Source organism: Oryzias latipes, chromosome 23 (assembly GCF_053564925.1).
Source record: "Oryzias latipes strain Hd-rR chromosome 23, Olatipes_Hd-rR_3.1".
NCBI lineage: Eukaryota > Metazoa > Chordata > Actinopteri > Beloniformes > Adrianichthyidae > Oryzias > Oryzias latipes.
Genome location: NC_136259.1, coordinates 24,280,076 through 24,302,507, shown reverse-complemented (window position 1 = coordinate 24,302,507; position 22,432 = coordinate 24,280,076). Strand labels below are relative to the sequence as shown.

Genomic DNA, 22,432 nt, shown 5'->3' with positions numbered 1-22,432 from the left:
TTAACTGCATGTTTTTATTGTGACGGTGCCTTCCGGTCCTGGAGGTTATATCATTTTGGTAAACGGTGCTGGGGGGGGTTGGTTGGTGCCTCATATTTTTCTTTCTTTTATTCAGTCATTTCCTTTAATTACAATTTTAAAGTGGATTTATTTTTTCCTGGTTCTGATTTTTGCTAAAAAGAACAGCGATGAAGAATTTGGCATGAAGCTGAAACTATTTTGTGAAATAAGTAATAACTTGGTTTACATCACTGAGAAGTGAAGTGAACTATCGTTGGTTTTCCAATGATAAAGGAAACTGATGGGACTTTTTGTTTTTTAGCATAAGCGTTTGTTTATTTCTGAGGTTTCTGCAGAGAAACACAAAGGACTGAAGCTCTGATGAAGTTTGATGTTTTTCCCCGTTGACTGACAGACGGCGCCTCTCCTTTTTCCTTTCTCCTTCTCGTCTTCTGCTTCTGTTTACGTCTAGGAGGACAGACGGTTCAGGAATAGAAGCAACGATCGTCCTCGAGTGGGAGAGACTCTCAGCTGATCTTTATTCATGACGTCGTTTGACAGGATTCTGCAGCAACAGGTAAGATGCGGCGACACTGGAGACACGAGCTGCTGCTGAAACACTTCCATTTGGTTTATTATTCCTCTGTTTTAAGCTCGCATGAATAAAAGTTTGGATCTTAAAAAAAGGCAGTTTACAGCCAAACATTCCTGAAGTGATTTATTTTTATTATTGTCACTCATGCACGATTATCAGACTTACTGCAACACAAAGTGTTAAAATGGGATACTTCATTATAAAGTCACCTCTGTGGCGACTAGAAGCCACTTTTGTTGCTCCTCTCAGTGTTTCTCATGTGTGGATGGATTAGTTTTAGTTTGGATACAGTTTCAGGTTTTTAACGTCCCACTCCCATCATTTTTATATTGTTCAGTGGTCTTTTCATTATGATTATGCCGTTTTAGCCAAAAATCATTGCTGAGAGCTCTTTGTTTACAACAACTCCCGTTAGCTTACAGCCCCCTCACACCCCCAACCTAACATTAGCGGTACAACAAAAACGGTGAGCAGTATCAGAGCCGTCCATCCGTCCAGTTCTGATCCAGATTCCAGCTCAGACCAGGAAGACGTTCATGGATCTGTGTGTCTGCAGGTGGATGATCAGAAAGGGGCGGAGCAAGAAGCATATGGCCCACCCAGCGTATTTTATGATCTTTTTTTTAAACCGCCTTTTTCTCATTTTCTCCTGATTCACAATTATTTGACTAAAAAAGAAATCAAAAATCCAATTTTGAGCTCAATTTTTTTATTTTTTATAAACGTCCTCCATCGTCCCAAAAACACTGTAAGAACAAGTTAGAAACACAATTTCCATCAGAGTGGCTGTTTGGCTAATGGAGAATCCTCAGCTCCACACCATCACACTCCCACCTCCATGTAGCAGCATTGTTCTTTCTGAGTGTTGGATCATGAACTCCAACGTGAACCGAGTCATTAGGTCTGCACTTCTTTATTCCTTCTTTTTTTCCCATTTAATTTTATTGGATTTTGTTTTGAACCATTAAAAATAAATAATAATTTAACTTATCATTTCAGATATAAAGTAAATCACAGAATGCAAAAACATTAAAAACCACAACAACAACAAAAGTAAAACAATGAACACAAAAACATCACATTTCTAGAAACCAAAATAAAACCGTTGAAAAAAGGAATCAAAATAAGAAAATAGAGAGGGTAGGTCTTCTGGGACATCAATGATTGGATGATGATGAAGAAGACGAAGATGGGCTGTTTGAACATGGGATGTTTGATCAGTCATGGAAGTTTGTGTGGGCGTGGCCAGAAGCTTTTAGAATGACCTGTTGGAAGATATCGCCACATAAATCCCATCATGCCCTTCCTTTTCTGGTCTCTTCTTTTGTTGCATTTTTTTATATTTCCTTTTGATTTCTGGAAATTTTGTTTCCTTTTTCGTTTTGCTTCATGTTTTTTTTTTATATTTTTTTTATTTTGGTTTTTGGACTTTTGAATTCTAAAGTGTCATGTTCCTTTATTATAATTTTCTGTTTGTTTTTCTGATTATCATTGTGATATTTAATTTTTTTCTGCATTTACTGATGTGTGGATATAATTTTTACTTCTGGGCCAACGGAAAAAAGATAGATTGATTAAAAATGAAAGTAAAATAAACGAAGATGGAAGCAGAAGAACTGGACTTCCTGTTTAGACTTCTCACCTCTGGGAAGTTTCTTCACATTTCCTCTGGTGGTAAAGATCTTTCAGGCAGTCATGTTGTGGACCAATAATACTATAAATCCTTTTGTAATAGTTTTTCAAAGGTAATACAGACAAAAAAGGGACAGATAAACGAAGAATTCACATTTTATTGAGAGGGCAGAATTTGTTTGGAGTGAAAATGCGTTCGGTTAGGACAGGCAGCGGTGCGGAGGACTCCAAACAGACAGGCATGACCCAGACTTCCATTTGTCTGTTTGCTCAGCTAACGCTGCCGGCATTTGAGCTGCAAGTCCTTTCATTATGAGTCCTGAGTGATTTAGCCCTGAGAAGCAGAGTGCTCTCTTCGAGCAGTCGGAGCCACTCAGCACTCAGCAGCAGAAAAGAGGATGGAAGATTCGAGGGAAGCCTGTTAAACCTGCATCCAAACACGTCTCCTGTTTTCTTTCTGAGGCGTTCCTGAGAAATTCCACAAGCCTTGAACCATAATAGACGACTGTGGCGGCTTGAAACCCCTTTATGACAACAAAGCTGCTGGTTTGACAGTGCAAAACCCTTCAGAAGGCCATTTCAGTCCAAGTAAATTGACTTGACAGCAAAGCCAAAAGTTTGAGTCCTGCAGAAAATGGATTCACGTCACCACAAAGACAAAGAGATCCTTGATCATTTAGATCAGAAAATAATCTAAAAAACGGAAGCTTTAGTTCAGAAACCTGTGACAAAGAAAGACGTCTGGCTTTAGAAGTGGATGTTTATGAAGACTTTAAATTTCAACCTGTGGATCATTTTTTAAAAGAATTTATCTTTAGGGTTAGAAATGTCCTCTTTTAAAGTCGGGAAGGAAAATCTTCTGCACTGTGTCCACATTTTATTATTCTACAGCAGCAAAAGGAAGAAAAACATGAACATTTCTGCGAGACATTAAAAACATGAACTACTCTGTATGGGCTTAAAGCCTCAGAGGCTTTAAATGATATTTATTTAGATTTTAAGATGAATTTAAAAATCATTTGCTATTTATCCAGAAACATACTTTTCTTTTTTATGTCTTCTACTTTTCTTAAATAGAAAAATAACTAAACGTGCAAAAAAAAAATACCTTAAAAATGTAAAGGGTGGTTAAACTCAACACATCTGCGGAATTATTGCACAGCCTGAGGTTGGGAACAAGGAAGTTAGTATGGATGGATGGATGAATAGATAAATGGATTGATCGATACATGGATAGATAAATTAATACATAGATGAATGATTAATGGACAGATAAATGGATGAATAGTTGGATGAATAAATAGATGGATGGATGAAAGGATTGATGGATAGATAGACGGATAAATTGATGTATTGATAGATGGAAGGATGAATGGCTAGATCATAGATGGACCTTATTGATCTTGAGGGAAATTGCATGGCTGTCCATTGCATCGTTTAGTCATCACAGAGGAATCAGACTCAGTAATGAGAAAGCATTGTTAAAACACATAAGATAGATTAGCCAATAAAACCCCCAAAAAACACAAGAATCATGAAAATGTTTTTTTTAAATAAACAAGACATCTCACAGAAACACTATAAAAAGTGTTGAAGTGAGTAGCACTTCTCTTCCCCCCAGCACTCCCATTCAACAGCCATATTTCCCTTAAAGACGTTCTATCATGAATAATCAACTCACCTGGCTGTGAACTGTTAAATATGAGACTTTTGAACCGTAAAATGTGACATTATGACAGAATCTCTTCTCCCTCATTTTCAAATGACTTACATTCTTATGGTTGTGAGAACAATTAGTATATTAAGCAAGATGATTAAACATAGACAAAATAAGTAAAGTAAGAAAAGATCCTTGTGTGAGGTGTAAGTCACATTTTGAATCACCCAAAAAAAAAACATTGGAAGGATTTTGCCGTAATTATGAATGTTTTTCTTTGTAATGTGGATTGTTTGGAGTCCAGTATGAAAACCCTTCCAAGCAGAGTTTGTGCATTTGGCTCGCCTGTAAAGAGAGAACCATCTCTCATTAAAAAGACCATTACTGGCTGTCCATAGTTTGTTAAAGACCATCTGACAGTAAACAAGCCCAGAGGCTGTTGGAAAAACTTGTGGAAGTGTTCATGACACAGGTGACTAATGAGGTCACAAATCAAGAATAGTCCAAACAGCTCCTATAGTCATGTTGCTTAGCAACAGGAACATTAGGTCTGTGTCCCAGCTCTAATTTGAAACCCATAGAACTGTAGGCAACGCTCAAAAAAAGACCACACTTGATGAGGGGCATCCTAATAAACACACCAAAGTGCTCCAAATGAGCGGTCCTTGTTTATGGAAGGCAGATCAAAATGGCTGCTGCTCATTAGCAAAAATGTGAAACGTCTTGGTTGTGGAAGTATCATAGTCTGGGACTACTTTTAACACTGACTTTTAAAGAGAATTTTGTTAGAAAAATGTGGAATTACCTTTTTTTCATTGTAAATGTAGTGCATGATGAGATATACATTAGGGATATTGTTATTTACACGAGAACTTTTCTTATTTGGTCTGAATTTTCATAAAATGCATCAAATTTCCTTCTGATATGACTTCTATTAAAACGTTTAGTTTGTTTAGTTTAGTTTGATATTTATTTCCCTAAAATTAAGACAATAATAAAGATTGCTCCAAATGGACCATGTCAACAGCAAGTATTTCCACCATTTGCTGCAATGACAGCTTGACAGCCACCTCTCCCGCTCCTCACCAGCCAAATGACGATGTTCTGAGGGGTTCCACTCTACCACAAGTGCTGCATGCAGTTCTACCAGGTCATTGGGGGTACGATCATCCAGTCTCTGCTTCAGCTGGTTCTAGGCGTGCTCTACGAGATTCAGGTTAGGTTTCTTTGCGGGTTAAACCATACAAGGCCACACCTACTTCCTGCAGTCCCGCTGTGACGATTCTGGCACCATCTAGTGTAGCATTATCATCTATGGACAGAAAGTTGGTGGTGTGCTGGTTGAAATGGGGGATGATGATGGGTTCTACGATGTCTCTGAGGTAAGGACCTGCAGCGACTGGACCATCTACAAAATCAAATCGGTTTTTCCTCTGACTGGTGATGCCTGTCCAGACTGTTGCACCTCCTCTGCCAAAGCCAACCATGTTGTGGACATGGTTAGGGACCATGCTGATCTAGGCCTATTGCTCACCTCACCTTCTCCAACAATGCTGAAACTATCATGACCCGACACTCTTCAGTGAACAGGATGGTAGACCATTGGTGCATTGTCCAGGTCACATGGTCTTGTGTTGACTGCAAACGGTCACGGCAGTGTCTTGGTGTCAGTGGAGTCACCTGGAGTGACACCTGGACTCACTCGTCTGTCAATCAAGTCAACGTGGTGGAGTCGGTTGTGAATGGTTTGTCTGGAAACCCTGGTACCCCTCATGTCTGACCACACAGGTCCATAGGTTCTGGTCATGGTTGTGGTCAGTCACTGGCGGGGCTCCATTCCTGGGTATGTCACAAACTCTGCCAGTAGTTCTGAGTCTTGATGTGAGTCTGCTGATGACACTTTGAGACAAGTCCACCTGCAACACCTCACTGTCAACCGCCACCTATTGCCAGGTGGAGGTGCTCATCGGTTTAGCGGCGTTGTGTGTACACGCACTAGTATCAGTGAGCATCGGTCCTGTGTAAATGTGCTAAAAGCGAGTTCTTGAACGCACCACACATGCCTGGTGTGTACGTAGCTTCAGAGCAAAATCACCAACGCTGTAAATCAACAGCAGTTAGCTCATTTTATCCCCTGTAGCAATGTGATAGTATTTACCCATCAGCCAACGGCCCGCAGGTCAGGGGTGACACACTCTCACGTCGCCGCCATGCCCTTTTCCCCCTAACCTCATCTCATGCTCACTCAGGTAATGGTAGACGACCCCCGATGGCATTCAGGCCACACAGTTGTGCCAGTCTTTGCAGACACTGAATTACATGCTGGAAGATGCAGAAGCCCACAAGAAGCAGACGTACCTTCCTATGAAACATTCATACGCCATCTTCACATACACCCACACGCAGCAGGTGCATCTTCTTCATATATGCATGATAGAGAGATAAAGCTGAAAGGTCAATTCCATTAGACAATCACCTTTTAATGTCATAGAGGCTGGAAAGAGCAAATGTGACCTCACATCACAAAATCCGATCATGGTGTAATCACACAGCAACAGTCCATCCTGCCATGCGGGAGCATTTACCTTTTATCCTGCAGAAATTGTAACCAAAATACCCTTTTTTAAAATAAATAGATAGCTTTTTTGAAACTTTCCTAAGAGATCCAAAAATGCAGATAAAGGGAGGAGGAAAGGTGGGTTATGAGAAGAAGAAAAGATTTTAATAAAATTTTAAAAGGATGAACCCAGGAAGCCAACAAAAATCTAATAAAAGGTGGCTTTGTCATGGAGAGCCCAAATGCAGACTGGCAGGTAGGTAGAAAACAGAAATGGACTGTAATAACTCGCTGAAAATTATTAAAAATCCAATGAATAAAAGCTTTGCTATAGCAAGAACCCCAATGAACTCCTAAAACATTTTCTTAGAATGCGCAGACACAGCAAGGCAGAGAACAGAGCAGGAACTCCGCTGGGAAGGCGGACAAACGAGCTGGCAGAGGACGAGCAAAACGGCAGGATTGGATGCTAAAGGACCCAACCAGGCACAAGTGGGACGAAACAAAGATAAACAAGTCAAATAAAAAAAACCTAGAAAACTTTCATGACCGGTCATTCAAATTTAACTTTGAATTATAAGCTAAGTTATGTGCCAAATCAAATTTGGTACATTGACACTTAATGCTGTCTCACTTTTTATAGTACAGTGATCCCTCATTTGTCCTTACTTCCTAAAAAATGAATAACCGGCAGTAGGTGACATCTGTAAAGTAGTCATTTACATTTATTACAATAATTCAAGATGTTTTAAGGCTGTCAAACTCCTTATGTACTCACTAACTCCACTTTTCTCGGACAGACATGAACATTTTTACACGTTTCTAATTGCTTAAACTCTTAAAGTTCCAACCTTCATGGAAAAATAAGTCCAGGATTTTAGAGTACAAAACAAATATCCAATTGCATTTAAATTAATAAAATTAAATCCGCATACATCAAGTTTGCTTTAAGAAAGTTACTTTTTATACAAAACCCAGATCTTTCACAAACATTCAAAAAGGATCCTTGTTGTGCGGTGGTTTCCAGCTTCACACTGAAGACGGTGTTTTAATGCCGTGCTTTGGCAGCCTTTGTGTTGCTGTGGATGATTGGGCAGACCCGCCGCGTGGCCCTGATTGGCTGATGTCAAAATGAATTTTTCTGAGGCTAATCCCACTCAAACATACGCACCAACACACAACAATGGGAACGCCCTCACACACACACGTGTGTGCAGACAGACACAGTGGCATCACACAGAAAACACTCCCACAAACACAGGTGTTTTCTCTTTATGCCCGCCACATTGTCTGAATGTTAATTACATGCAGGAGGCATCTGGGCCGTTCGTTGCTAATCCTCTTTTAATTATATGTGTCCCCGCAACGACACAAGGTTTACAATGGTGATTACAGCCGTATTAGACATAGTGCAAAATAGGTACAGCATGTCAGGGGAAATGGCAACGATAATAAAGTAAATAAGAGTTTGTGTCCACGTAGTAACATTGTGATAGTGGTTGTTTTGCCTGTGATTATATTTATCTACTCATCAGTGTGCTTCTGTAATCTGTTTCACTAAAACTTTCTAAGTTTACGCTGAAATTTCAGAGAGTAGAACAAAACAGGCAGGGAAATTATAATCCCACAATTATTTATCTCATGCCAATCTGCAGCTGAATTTGAAACGTTATTTAGAAGATAGATAGGCAGGCAGGCAGGCAGGTAGGCTGGCTGGCTGGCAGATTTTTTAAAATTTCCCTGAGGAAATAAAAAAAAAATGTAAAAATCTTTTTCTACAAACATAACCAACTCAGTGGTTTGGGGCATCCCAGAGTGTAATGTTGGACCCCCTTATATTTGTTATTTACAAAACGCTTTTAGACAGATTTTTCCATCAGAAGAATTACTATGCAGATGATACTGCAGTATTTCTCTAATGAGTTGGGAACATTAGCCGCGTTGAATGAACGTCTGATCGAAAAGAAAATGCGTCATGTAAACACGCCGTTCAGAATACTCTGCCCCGGTCAGACTCGTTCGGATCAAAATTTCTTTCCGATCGAGATAGGTGGGTTATACCGATCGTTTATCCGATCGTGGAGCATGTAAACGGTTCATTCCGATTGTGTGTCACTTCTGCTCTGGTTTACGTCACGCATAGACGCTGTTTCGCTGAGAGAAAGCCTTGGAGCTCATGAGGGACCGACCAGCTGCTCTGCGGACGCCCCGTGAAAAGCGTTGCTCCGCTCTCGCCCCGCTGGCTCTTCGCCTCTCTTAAACCCCTCACGAGGGAGATGCGGGGAAGGAGCGCTTCGTGCGCTTCGTGCCCCCCGACGCTCACTCGGTCCACTGGCACCCGAGTGAGCAGAGCAGCTGGATTAATAACATTGTGTCTGACGGGATGAGGATGCTTTGTTACATGTGCGTTTTGTTGTTTTGTTATGTGTGGGAGAATTAAGACTGCGAGCCGTCCCGCCGCTCTGGGTTAGCGGCTGCAGGACTCAGGAGGAACCGCCAGCACACTGCGGCAGTGGTTTGTTTAAAACGGGACTTATTTCCTCATCCGGGGATTTTTTACACGACTGCGCGTGCCCAAATTATTCATTCCGCCCGAAAGTGTGAGTGAGCCATGGGAACGTTTGTTCTAATCGGAAAAAGGTTTTCTGTTCCCATGTGCACGGGTGAATTTTAACCCGACCATTGATCCGAAGCAGTGATCTTTAGACACAGTCAAGCTCTGGAAGCACTTGGTGGTTTAACCTCCCAATCCAACCCCTTAGTGCTGAGAAAGGAGCAGGGAGGCTTTGGGTCCCATTTTTAAAGTCTTTGGTATGACTTGATCCTGGATTTTAACCCACAAGCTTCCAGTCTCCAGGTGTACAGATGACATTCATTGCTATGCAGATGATACTGTAGCATTTCTTATAGTTGTGGACATTGTCAAGGGGGTAGAACTAAACTGAAGCACTTTGATTTTTATAACAATTGGTATTTAAAGTCGCGCCAATATGACAACACATGCAAAGTTAACTTTAGTAGTTTAAATTGAAGTCCCACATAGTTCCGCTTGGGAACCCTTTTGTGGTTTAAACCCCCATTCCACCCCCCAATGCTGATAGGTTTAGCAAGCAATGAGGCTTTGGGTGGATTTGAACCCACAGTTTTTCATGTAAAGCTCTTAGGGGGGGACACTACCACTAGGTCACTGAGTTGGTTTATCCCTGCGGTATCCCGGAGTACAGTGCTGGGGTCCCTTGTGTTTGCTATTAGAAAACCCTTCTGGACATATTTTAATCTCACAATACTTACTATGCAGATAATAGATAATGTGTATTGGCAATAGTCTGGCGATGCGATACATATCCCGATATTGTACCGGAACACATTTTCATTTTTCCTTTTTTTTTTAATGTATGACTTTTTTCAGAGCGTTGTACACATCACTGTGATCCATCAGGTCACTAGACTAAAATCTATTAATGAAGTTATGCAGAACTTTGACCTGCTTTGGCGATAGAATTTTAGCCAATGCTAAGTGAAGCCGCTGTGAAGCTTCGGTGCTTCACTCATTCTTATCTGAGCCCGCTAACAAGCATTGCAATCGGCGTTTTTATATGTTACAGGCAGCAACATGGCTCAGAGTTTCGGTTCGGTACCATCCTAAGTAAAAACTAAGTTGTTCATTTCTCATAACAACGAAAAAAAAGCTGCCTCTGGCCGAGGTCTTCTGTTGTTTTGTGTGGTGTTAAGCTGCTGAAAGAGGCTCCGCGTTCTCTGCTGCCAACTAGCGGTCGGAGGTTGAAATGGAAAAAAACAGCCAGACACTGAAGCACACTCAGAAATATGTAAATAAATATCGCCCTGACAGCATTTTGAATTGAAACAAGTATCCCCCAATGAACCAACGCGATATATTGCCAAATCAATTTTTCTAACACCCCTACCTACGACACACCCACTTTACGAAAGATAATTCAGTCTCGTATCTTTATCAGACATTTCCTGAAATGGCGTCATAGAAGAGAGAACTCTCTATGTTAACCGTTCCGTGGTAATCATTCAGCTTTGGCCGGTGCACCTCTCCCTCCCCAGCCACGTGTCATCTATGCATCTGTGGGGTCTGGTTTCTATAACAACTCTCTAATTCTCTGCCGTCCACCCACTCGGGAAAGCTCCATGGTGTCCTGTTTGATATCACAAATGTGCTGCACGTGGAAGAGAGAAGAACGCTCTCAGATTGCCTGCATCCCTTTGGTTCCTGTTAAATATGGACTCGTGTGTTGGCCCTACTCAAGAATGTGCAGTTGCTCTGCCAGTGAAAGCCACTGAGAAATGTCCCCAATGATGCCAAACAGAACATCTGCTGCTCGCCTCATCGCGGTCAGAACAATGCTCAGAGAAGAGAAGCAAGGATGAAATAGGAACACATGTACCTTATCTGATAAAACAGTGAGATAAGTGGCTGCAACATGAAAAACGAGACGCATTTGGGATATTTTGGTATCGCTTCGTATAATTATAGGAATAAGGGTGGACTTAAGGAGGATGTTTAAAGAAAACCAACGGCGTACATGCACACCACCTTTGATTTAAAAGGTCTTAAGGGAGCTCCTCTGTGAGTAGGAGGAAGCCATGAATAAAACCCCCATTTGACCCTCCTTGCAATAAAGCCTGTCTTTGTCGGGCCTCACAGGACCTTCTTTATCCCTCCTCTGTCCTTCTTCTCCCTCTCTCTCAGATAAAATCTTGCCCTTTTGTTTTCCCCTCCATCCTGTCATGGCAGAGCTTTCATGTAATATTCATGAGGTCCAGTGGGTTTTTCGTGGGCATCTCAGCAGTATCCCCCCACTGATGCAGCGGCGACCTTGGGACCCTGGAAAAAGTAAACCTTGACCTCAGGTGTAGCTGTCTGGCTTCCTCAGCACTGCTCATTAATCACGTTGCCAAAAGTGTCATCCAGAATAAAGGATTTACAGGCCTGGAGTTGTTATCTGGAGATAGTCCAGACCTGTATGTGTGTGGTTCTGGGTGTAGAAGTCGGCAGCAGATGCCGATGAAGATTGCCTCTGGCCTCTCCATTTGTATTTCTCCACAGGACAATGGTCTCCTTTTAGTGTGGTCTGTGGAATCCCAGTGTGAATGTGGTGGGAAAGGGCTGGTATGTGACTTAACCTCAGAAAGCTGCGTGACTGAACACTGACTCCGCTTGCCGACTTTTTTTTTCTCCGGCAGGAAAGCAGCGTGAGCACATGACTCTCAGACGGAGCCACAGAATGCTGATCTGCAGATACAAAGCTAAGGAAAAGAGGGCTTTTGATGAACCCCAGGTCCATGGGGTGGCTGTTCTTACACTTGTGTATGATTGGGATTATTCAGAACACACATTTTAGCTTGAGTTTGCTCACAGATTTCTTGATTTCTGACATGATTCCACCTTTTTTATTCATTATTTGACTCTTAAACACTTACAAGTATATTTTATCAAAGACGATGGAGTGGAGGAACCCTCTGGTCATTTGACATTGTTGGTGATTCAAAGCAGTGTTTATGGCTTTGCTTTTGTTTCCCACTATGACGCTATTCTGGAGCGACAACCTAAAGGTATTTTTGGATGAATAGGCCACGCCCCGTTTGAAAAAAATTGAAACTTTTCAACCCAACAAAATTGCCGATCTTTGTCGCGGTGCCATAGAATTGGGATTTGGGATCCGCCAGGCCCGAAAAAGGCCAAACTTTTTAAAAATATATAGCCTTAATCTAAACAAGTCCTGTCAGAAATATGTTGCCTTCTCGTCTTAAGGGCATGTGAACTGAAAAAACACAGATTTCTACTCTAACAAGGAATTACTGTGAGACTTTGACAGCTGACATCAATCCACAGACATACATATTTTGCTTGCAGACCAAATTCCTTCGGTCCCTGAGCTTTAGGGTGTGGCCACAGCCCTGCTGCCATTTTCACGTGACATCTGGGATAGCCGTGGTGCAGAGGTACAGCGGTCGACCTCTGATCAGGACACGAAGGTGCGATTCCTGCCTCGGCCACCCATGTGTTGAAGTGTCCTTGATCAAAACATGAACCCCATATTGCTCCTGGTGGTTATACTTTGGCGCCGGTTTTCGGCAGTGGAGTGTGAATTGGTGTATGACGGACTGTAAAGAACTTTGGGCCTTCTAAGAAGGTAGTAAAGCATGGCATAAGTCAATGTCAGTTACTATTTAAAATAGCTTTTGTAATGTTACACACCAGTCAAAAATGCTGCAGGTCTTTTGAAAAAGCTGTGTGCCACCTTAAATGTCACCACAGTAGGCTTTTCTAAGCTGAATTTGACCTGTGCTGTGCGGGGTTTGTGGGCCACCAGCTATTGGTTTGAGAAATAACTATAATTGGATGTGGATCTGCATAACTTTTTATTTTTAATTATTTCCTCAGCTTTAATAGTAACAAACCCTTTTTTCCATTTTGAATTCTTTGTCTCTCCAAACTATCGGAAACATTAATTTCTGTCTCTGCTTTTACTCCTGGTGTGTTTTAGCATCTCAAAATGCTCGGCTCGGCTTAGTACACTAATTCAAAAATGTCCCAGACATAAAGACCATTGTTGTTGTTATCACAGCCCTGCATACTAGACCAAATACTTTATTACCTAAAGAATAGGAACCAACCTGTTTTCATTTATCTTGGTGTTTTCCTCAGAGTGAAATATATTAAATGGGAGTCACTGCTCAGATTCTGTCATGTCACCAATGACAAGCTGGGCTCTGCCAGATGCAGCGTCTGAGCTTAAAACAGCCGGTCTAAGCTTTCTATCTTATCGACAATATAAGATATAAAAGGGCCTACGTATGCAAATTATTATTTTGGGCTTTTAAGTGTGTTTTAATGTTACCTCCTGAAAAACACCCCCAAAGTGTTATTTCAATCCATTTACGCATTTCTGAGTATTGCTCTAAAACCTGCTGTCTGAGCACCAGCCCCTCCCAATCTGTGGAAATGAGTGGGTCCTCGCATTGTGACATCACGAAGTGAAGAACAGCTCCTTCCAGGAAGAGTCTGTGCTGCCAGCCCCGCCCCCAGGCTAACAGACACACCCACTGTAGAACTAGCGGTGATCGACTAAACGCTTTCATTTTCTAAGCACAATATGCACATCCATCTTTGCAAAAGTTCGGATGTTTGTTTTCTTGGGTGAAACACAAAAACGCTGCTGAGGTCGACTCTAGGTTGACGTCAGAAAATGGGCGGCACCCACAGGGAGCAAAAGGCGGAGCCTCAGAGATCGAGTCAAAAAAAAAGATTTCAGCAAAAAACACTCTTTTGTTTCTTGTTTAAAAATCTTGATGTTTGTTGTTTAGAATAGTGCTCCCTAAAGTCAGTGCGGCAGACCGGTACCGGATGGGAAAGTTGGTACCAGGCTGCAGATGGGAAATAAGCACCACCTACATTTTTTTTGGTTTTATTTACTATATGATTGTAAAGGAAGTTTTATTTTGGAAAACTGCAGGATTCTCTCCACCACATCCGACTCATTCTTGACGCTCGTCGACTCGCTCGGCCACGTGTTGATAATCCATCCGCTACTTTCTTAAAGCGGCTGCACCGCCGGCTAAACTGCAGCCCCCAAGCTAGCAAAGTAAACAAAAGCAGATATATTTGAAGAGTTTTGGCAAAAAAGATCCAGAAGGGAAAACAAAATCTGGTGGACAAATACAGTTTAAAGCAGCTGCAGATATTTTACAGAGGATGAAGATAAACTTTATCCCCTCAAAAGTTAAGGGAGACTGAGGGTTGAAAAAATGTTAGACATCTATTTCAGCTTCGTGCAGAACGCTCCGTGAAAATATTGTCTTCCATCAACGCGGTCTGCGGCCTGAAAAAGGCTGGGGATACGTGATAACATTTACTTTAACCTGTTAAAACTGTGGCTACACAATAGTCTGGTTCAGGTGCAGAGAGGCAACAGTTATAAGGAAAAACTAACGTCAAACAGGACGTAGGCACACTTGATTTGGGCAAACATGTGGTTTTGCCAGAAGGTTTCCGGAAGACAGCAGAGAGGCCGAAACACTGGAACATCTGCTGTAAAGAGAAAGACATGAACGCCACAGTGACATGCACAGAACAGAAGAACTGGATCTGCAAAAGTCAGTGGGAAAGAGACGTCTTTCTCCGGCATTTCTCCTTTCTATCTTGAAACGGCCTTGGAGCTCACATTGATTTATGTTAACCAAAAAGATTGATGTGAGTTTGAGTGAAACCTTGCAACAAACCACTGAACCTAACTGTCTTCATTAATTAAACATTTCCAAGGTTTTTGACTAGTTTGCTTGTCTGCAAACTTGCTGAACCCCAGGAGTCACAACTCGGCGGCCTTTTTGAAGGAAACCTTCCATCCTTTCAGTGGAAATTTAGCATTTTTCAATTAAAAGAGGGCTTTTAATTAAAAAAATCAAAATAAATCAATTGTTTTTATTGATGCTTTAGAGGGACGAAGGTTCACCTGATGACAACGCCGGCAGCAAAATACGCCCACGTCGTCTTCCCGTGATTAAGCACACAGCCGCTTAACCTGAATGCAAACCAACACAAAGTCTTCATGGAGACCAGCTTGGGGGCGGAGCCGCTCCAGCCTCGACGGGGCAAGACCCCTCCAGGTGAGAGCAGGGAGGAGGAGGAGGGAGGACTGTCCGTCTTTCTATTTTCAGACGAACATTTTTTTTTCTCTGTGCTCCTGAGCATCTGTCATTATCTACGGTTAACGGGAAGATCTAGCGGCATCCCGACTCCCCTCTGCTTTCCCCCTGTTGCTACTTTTACACCGCTCCCTTCTCCTGTAGATCATCTCTCGACGCCCACACAGAATGCACATTTTCTTCCACTCAGAGACGTGCAGAACATGCACGCAGCCGCTAACATGGGTAGCAGCCAATCTGAATCCCTCTTGGTGTCTTTCTGTCAGGCAGGATCCCCCGAAGTTCTCCAGAGGGTTTTGCTTTTGTTTCTTTAGGGTTGCAGCAGGCCTCTTGAAGCTCCTTCCTTCCTCCTTTTCCTCCTCTTCCTCCTCCTCCATGCAGTCTGCTTTTACGTGCCAGTGGTTGAGCTTAGCGGGATCCCAGGCTGCCCTGGGTTTTGCTTCACTGGCTCTTCTGCTCTGGCATGGAACCAAACACCATCCATGCTGAGTTTGCATGTGAGTGTCTTCTGCCTCCGGAAGGAACATAAACAACCTTTTCTATTACTAGAACCACATTTATCTTCATAATCTGTTGTATTGTTTTTCTATTCAGAATATGGTCAGTTTGGCTCACTGTCAAATGTATTTTCCAACGACATTTGTTGTTTCAACCACTAGATGTGTGGTGTGTATTGGCTGAGTGACTCCTCCCCTCTAGGTTTCCAAACAGGAAGTACCATCTGGGTCCAATAAGCCGAAATCTCATAGACGTCTACATAGAAACAAACAGCTGTTACTCAGTCATTCTATTGGTCAGAAGAACCATTTTTTGCTCTAAAAACTTGTTTTAAAGTGTTCTTCAAAATCCTCTTTTTTCATATTTTTTTCTGTAGTTCACGTTGTTCAAGTCATAACCTCGAAAGACGTAGGTGGAGCCTGCTGGCCCCCACGTCCAATGATTTAATGTAGGCCGCTTTCAAGTGGTAGGGGTGTGGCCTTCCAACAAACTCAAGCCTGACTGGAGGGAGTGGTTTCCATCGAAACGCTGACTCAGAACGACTTGGACCAATCGCGGCTTACTGACCAAAAAAGCTAGCAGCCACTTCCTGTTTGAATCACCAGGTTGTCAGTCAATGGTGCAATCACAACCGCTGTGGTTCGAGTCCACTGGGCAACTCTCCAGGACCATGTCTGCTGTGTCGAAGCCTTTGTGCTAGTACATTCTTATTCATCTGTCTCCCCATCCTGTAATCTGTCTTTAGCTCTACTCTCATTGGAGATCATTAGGTGCTGATGACTGTGCATGATTGTTTTTGTTTTTTTTGGTCTGGTGCATTAATGTCAAACTTTTTTTTTTTCACTTCCTAAATTCAACGTTTTCATAAATCCGAAGTCATAGAAACACTTCAGCCATTAACATGCACTTAAACTGTCCGCCGCAACAAAGAACCCACTCCCACCCACAGACACCCTCTTTACTGACGAGTGGATTAACAAAACACTGAAGTGAGCAAATGCTCAGCTGCAGGAAGAATGTTTAAGAATTTCTGTTAACCTGCTGTTATTCCGAGTAGATAACTGATATCAATCCATACGTGTAATCCAGGAAAAACTCCCACCCCACAGACCGGCTAACGTTACCCCGACGGTTGGGTCTTCTGCCGTCCCCTCCTCCTCCCTCCAGAGGCTCCCCCTGCCATCCTGCTCCGCTCATCCCTGCCTGGAGGACCCTTAAACCCAGGTGAAGAGTACATTGTTTCCACCTGTCTGTCCTCCCACACGCGCTGACAGCACAGCGACCCATGCAGACGTTTGTTTACTCTGATAGAGCGCTGTTATTCGCCTCATTATTCTCACCTCCTCTCCTCCCCCAGCTATCGGACTCGACACAGACATGACAATGGCGCTTGTGTAAGAGTTCATGTGCAAATTAATGCTCCATGCCAAAACGAAAACGGTCTTTTTCTGAGAGATAGAGCAGCAAAAAGGCTCCAATTTTCTGAAGCCATTGTTGGTTGTCAGATAAGTGTGCCTCTGAGCGTTGATTCAGGTACACTGACTGAGGGATATTGAGATTTAAAGCTTTAGAATGACGGCAAAATATTTAGAGCAAAGACTTTTTGTAGTCTGGACGACAATGGATGTTTTCAGTTCTCTGAAGCTCATTATATCTCATGCTGGTGTGCAAAGAAGTCCTCCAAAAGCCCTTTTTTATCAGGTTTATGGGTGAGGAATGTAACATCTTTGCTCATTTATAGTGATTCAGCAGATCATTTGTGGTACAATATACCAAATAGGCGCCAGTGAAGTGTGAAATCAGCTTTAGAACGTAGCTTCCTGTCTGTGTTCGAGTCCTGCTGAGCAATATTCAGGTCTTGGTTAAACCCAGCCCCCACTAAGCATCGGTTTCTTCTGCTTACAGGGTCTCCAGACGGTAACGCCCGTACAAACATGAACACACAAACACACGTGTGCTTCTAGTAAAGGAGACCTGTAGGCCTTGTGATGTCATGAGTGGAGATGTTTTCAGACATGACCCTAAAGCAGTTTTTTCTTCTTTTGCTTCACCCGTTCCCCCTTTAAACGTGCCAGTATGGGACTGATTAACCATTAACACGGAACAGACGCTGCGGTGCTAAATGAGCCAGTCCGGAGAAAGGAGTCTCATGTTCCACTTTAAGAGCTTGGAACCGTTTCTTGAGAGGCTAAAAGTGATGGATTCAGTTGGACGTACCAACTGGCTCTGTAAAGTCCGCGTGGAAATGGTTCTTGGTGCTAAGGCTTGCCAGATTCCGGTTTGAAAATACCTCAAACTCCAAAGCAGAATGATTTTGAAGTCAGACTGCTGCAGCTACTCAAACAGCTTGAAGCATCTGGCAAGTCTGAGAAAACATCTAAAGGTGACGGCTCTCCTGCTGTGGGCTGTTTTAGAGGGACGGAGAAGTTTATTTGGAATAATACTTGGAAATGAGAAGAACAATGTGAAGAAAAATAAACTAACAGAGTAACTGAAGTGTTTAAGGCACCGAGCCAACGTGGGATTAAGAGCAAATGGATTTCCAACAATTTTTTTTTAATCTTTTGCAGGTTTTGTGCAACTTTCTTTCTGTGCAGCAACCACAGGGAAGAAAAAATGCAACATTTTCACAAAGAAACTACAAACCGCCAGCAAGGAAGTGTCTGCAGCTTCCTCTCATACTGCGTAAACAGTGAACATTAGAGCGGTTTTCTTTCAAAAAGGTCACTAAATTGTCTCAATTGAAATTATTGCAGAAGTTTTGAGGAACTGAATTAAAATATTGATCAAAAAATATATACCGTACATACTTTAAAAAAAACTTCAGACTGAACAAATTCTCAATTGCATCACTTAAAGCTTAAACTCAAAACCCAAGATTTTAGAATGCAAAGTGATTGATCCATTTCTTTTTCAAAAATAAGTTTGAAATTAAACATATTGAAAGGGCAAATTTTATTAGACTTGACAGAATATTATTCTACCAATGGTCCAAATGGTAAACCATCTAAAGAAGACTACTTTTATTTTGAAAGAAGCTTTCTAAACTTTATAATCTTGAAAAAGAAACAAATAGAATAGCTTCGTAAACTGAGAAATGTGACACGTTTGTCCCATTTTTCTAGGGCTGTCTCGGTTGACCCTGTTCTAGGTCAGAAGGGGTGGAGCCTATACTAGCAGACACACGGTAGGAAGTTTAAAAAGTTTGATTATTTCAAGCAGTCAGAACAAAAAATACAAAAGAGACTTGTACACACAGAAACATCAAACTTTGGATGGTTGTTATTTAAATGAATTAATTTGAAAATGTAAAAATGAAGAGATAAATACTGTATGTATAAATACACATGTAAAAAATGCCATTATAATTACTGTTAATTGACATTTTTGTACTTGTGCATACAATAATAAATGACCCATTTAATCCACTAAATGTGAAGTTTGTCAAAAACACTTTCATTATTTGCTTAAAAAGGAGTGGGAGGAAGTGGACTTAAATAATCCCACCCCTCATATGTTTTACTTAACAAATTTTCTTATTTATTTACATAGTTACATAGATAAACTTTGTAAAGTTATTTACATTATTGTTTAAGTGTTAAGGCGTCCATATTTATCTCGATTCCACTGATCTTGTTCTCTCGTTGTTCTTTATATCTTCTGTTGGGGCCACGTTTGGTTTGTTAATCTCCAGAGGCGGCTTCTGTCTTTCAGTGGCTCTTTGAGGTCTTCAGTTTTCTACAGGGCCATGGTCGGCTCGTTTTTCATGATAATTTAGCAATAAATTGAGTTTCAGGAACAGTGCTCACTGTTGATTGTGCTGTTGACCCAGAACTAAGCCATTGCAAGACACTAGGAGAGGAATAGAGCACATTAGTGATCCAAGCCTATAAACACTTTGGCCTAGTTTCTACTGAGCAGTCCAGTTTAGAATGGTCCAGGTAAATTAGGCGAGTTTTTGCACTCAAGGTTGGACCGTCGTGGCACATGCTGACCGGTTGCGTCATAGTAGTGCGACTACAGCAAAGAGGAGTAACCTGGCTTGGCACCTTCTGTTGTTGTTATGGACTTCCACCAATCAACAGGTTGCATCGTGTGACGACAGCAGCTCTGCCCTAACCGGTCCGTTACGTTTGTCTATGGACCTACTACTAACGGGGGCCCAAAAATGTGGTTCGCTCCAGAATAATGGGTCCATTTGATAATTAAAGCTCTTATAATTGCGGACCGCTCAGTGGAAACTTTGTTTTTGAGTATTATAAAATGTTTTCAATGTTTGCAATGTTTTCATACATCCATTTGAATTTAAAAAGACCAAAAATCAGGATTTTTCCCCCATACTTTTACAGTCAAATTTGACTTTTTAAGAGCCACTTGATAATTGTCTGCTGGCGTTTGTTGCTGGAACCAGAACTGATTCTAATGTGACATTTTTATCAAGTTCCACACAAGTACTCATGAATGTGTTCATAATTGTCATTAATATTATAATGCAGTGTTTTTAGCAATGAGTTTCTGAGTCTCTTAATTGCTGTTTGGCAGAAATCGTTCTGTTCTGCCAAGAATTCAATTCAGGGAAAAACACTTTTGTTTTTTTTACCATGAATATGGCAAAACATTAAATGATGGATGTCGGCGTGGCAGGTCAGTTTTTGGCAGGTTTACTTCCAAAACCGGTGGAAAACTGCTTTTACCCTTCTATTAATGATACTGGTTGAATGTGGACTTAAGGCTCACTTCCTGAAGGTGTTTTATTGAAAGTTTCAACACACTGACTCTCAGATTGAGAGGTCTGGGGCCTTTAACAGACACTAGTAAGGCCATAAGTCATTCCTGTCAGACAAGAGGAAAATCAAAACCCTCTGTCACAGTTGGCCCTCTGAAAGGTCTCTGCCGCACACATATCATGGCGCCAGGACAACTTCTTCCCTCCTTATATTCCCTCTTCCTCAGTCCAGTGTGCGCGCTTGCTGGTGCCGTCCGCATATCTTTGCATTTGTTGAACTGGGGAGAATCTTGTGCAGTTTTGGTGTCTTTTCTGCACTAATGAGGCGGGTGACGGCGTGGGTCTGAGCGATGGGACAGAACGTCAGCAGGCTCTGCATGACAACATGGAGAGGAGGACACTGTGAACAGAACAAAGGAGGGAAAGAAGGCGGGAAACTGCATTCAGAAAGGCAGTTGGAGCCGTATGGGCTTCAGATGGTCATTATCTGCTGCTTTGCACTCAACATGTTTTTTACCAAAGAGTTTTTTTGTGGTGGGTGGGGAGTGGTTTAGAAAAATCCTTAAGATCCCTATGGATCCATGGACCCATTGGAGGTCAAAGCCATATGGTTCATTTGGGCTTAACCTAACCAGATCCAGTGAGTTTGGTTCAACCATCCACCAGAACCCATAAACTAGGAGCTGGTAATCCCTGTAGCTCATTTGAAATCTCTATTTTCCAATTGTAAATTGCTTTGGTAGACCTGGAGTCAAATCATGCAAAGTCGTTGCCAAAGTCTCCTCATGGAGCTGACTATTCTGGTAAGACCTACTGGCATGGTTGCAGTAGAACACCGAATATGCAGGAGTGGTTGGATCTATAAATACAAAGATACTTTATTGATCCCAACATGGGAAATTTGACAAAAACAGAACAAAGACAGCACACATTCCCAGTGTGCTTCCCAGAGAAATGGAAGGCTTTTAAACTGCATTTAGTTTATCATTGCAGTCGAAGGTTTTATCTAAAAAATGTATTTGTTATTTGAGGTTCCAGCAATTTCTTAATCTTTATCTCCAAACCCATAAAAGTTGAAATCCCAGTAACCCTGACTGGAGCAGGGAACGGTGTGAAAGTGAGAGAAGAGGGGAACCAGAAGATAGATCTGCTATCCTCCAGTTTGATAGGGTGGAATTGTACAGAAGAGATATTGATGATGTTCTCGTCTTATCTGTAAAAAGACAGGTTTTAGTGCTGGAATCTATTCTCGCTGACATCTCACTGACACACACACACACACACACCCACACACTTTATCTGCAGGTCTGGATGTTTACCTTCTGTTAGCTATCGTCATTATCCTCATATCTGTGAAAATCAGTCTGTCTCTTTTTTTCTCCCAGCTTCCCTTCTCTCTTCTCTCCCTCCGTGTGTGTTTTCTCTTTTTCTGGGTCACCTGCTCAGCTCAGCCCTGAATGATGATATTCCAGCTGAGTTACATTCCCACTTTATTGGACAGGAGCGCACACACACACACACACACACACAAGCACACAGACGCACACGGGCACAAAAACTTTATTCCTTTTCAGGCATTGCTCCAATGGATCCAATTGCGTGCTCAATGGATTGTCGCACTGTGTGCAAGACAACATAAATATTTTAAAGACAGCTACACAGATTGTGACTGATTGACAGCTTTAGGAGTGGACTTAAACTTAATTTTCTGCTGTCAATCAAAAACACAAGGTTTGTTTCTTAGCTGAAGGGCTTCACTTGTTTGAAGAAAAAGGGCAATTTCACAGGCGTCAGCTGTGGTGCACGTGTGAGCGTGCATGTGCAAAGAGCACCATTTGTGATGCGTATTGTTTTAACTGATTATTTTAGGCAATTTCTTTTAGTAAAATATACATATTAAATATTGAATTAGCTGAAGAAAATATCTAAAACTACGGTGGCCCTGGAGTCCAAATCACGTCAACAATGAAGGCAAAGCGAATGATCAAAAACTGGTGTTGTTACGCATAAACATGGAAGTTAAGCAGGTAGGAGCCCAAAACATGCATTTACTTGCTTACGTAGACTTTTCATTTAAAAGTGGTCGCTTGG

At 41.8% G+C, this 22,432-nt stretch overlaps 1 protein-coding gene across 1 annotated transcript in view; it reads left to right on the top strand.

Annotated features, from left to right (window-relative positions):
• The first annotated feature begins 479 nt into the window (after positions 1-479).
• celf2 (cugbp, Elav-like family member 2) overlaps positions 480-22,432 on the top strand; it is a 274,640-nt gene continuing 252,687 nt past the window's right edge. Inside the window, exon 1 of the mRNA XM_078942000.1 lies at positions 480-577. The gene's annotated coding sequence lies outside the window, so the exon portion shown is untranslated. The remainder of the gene's footprint in view (positions 578-22,432) is intronic.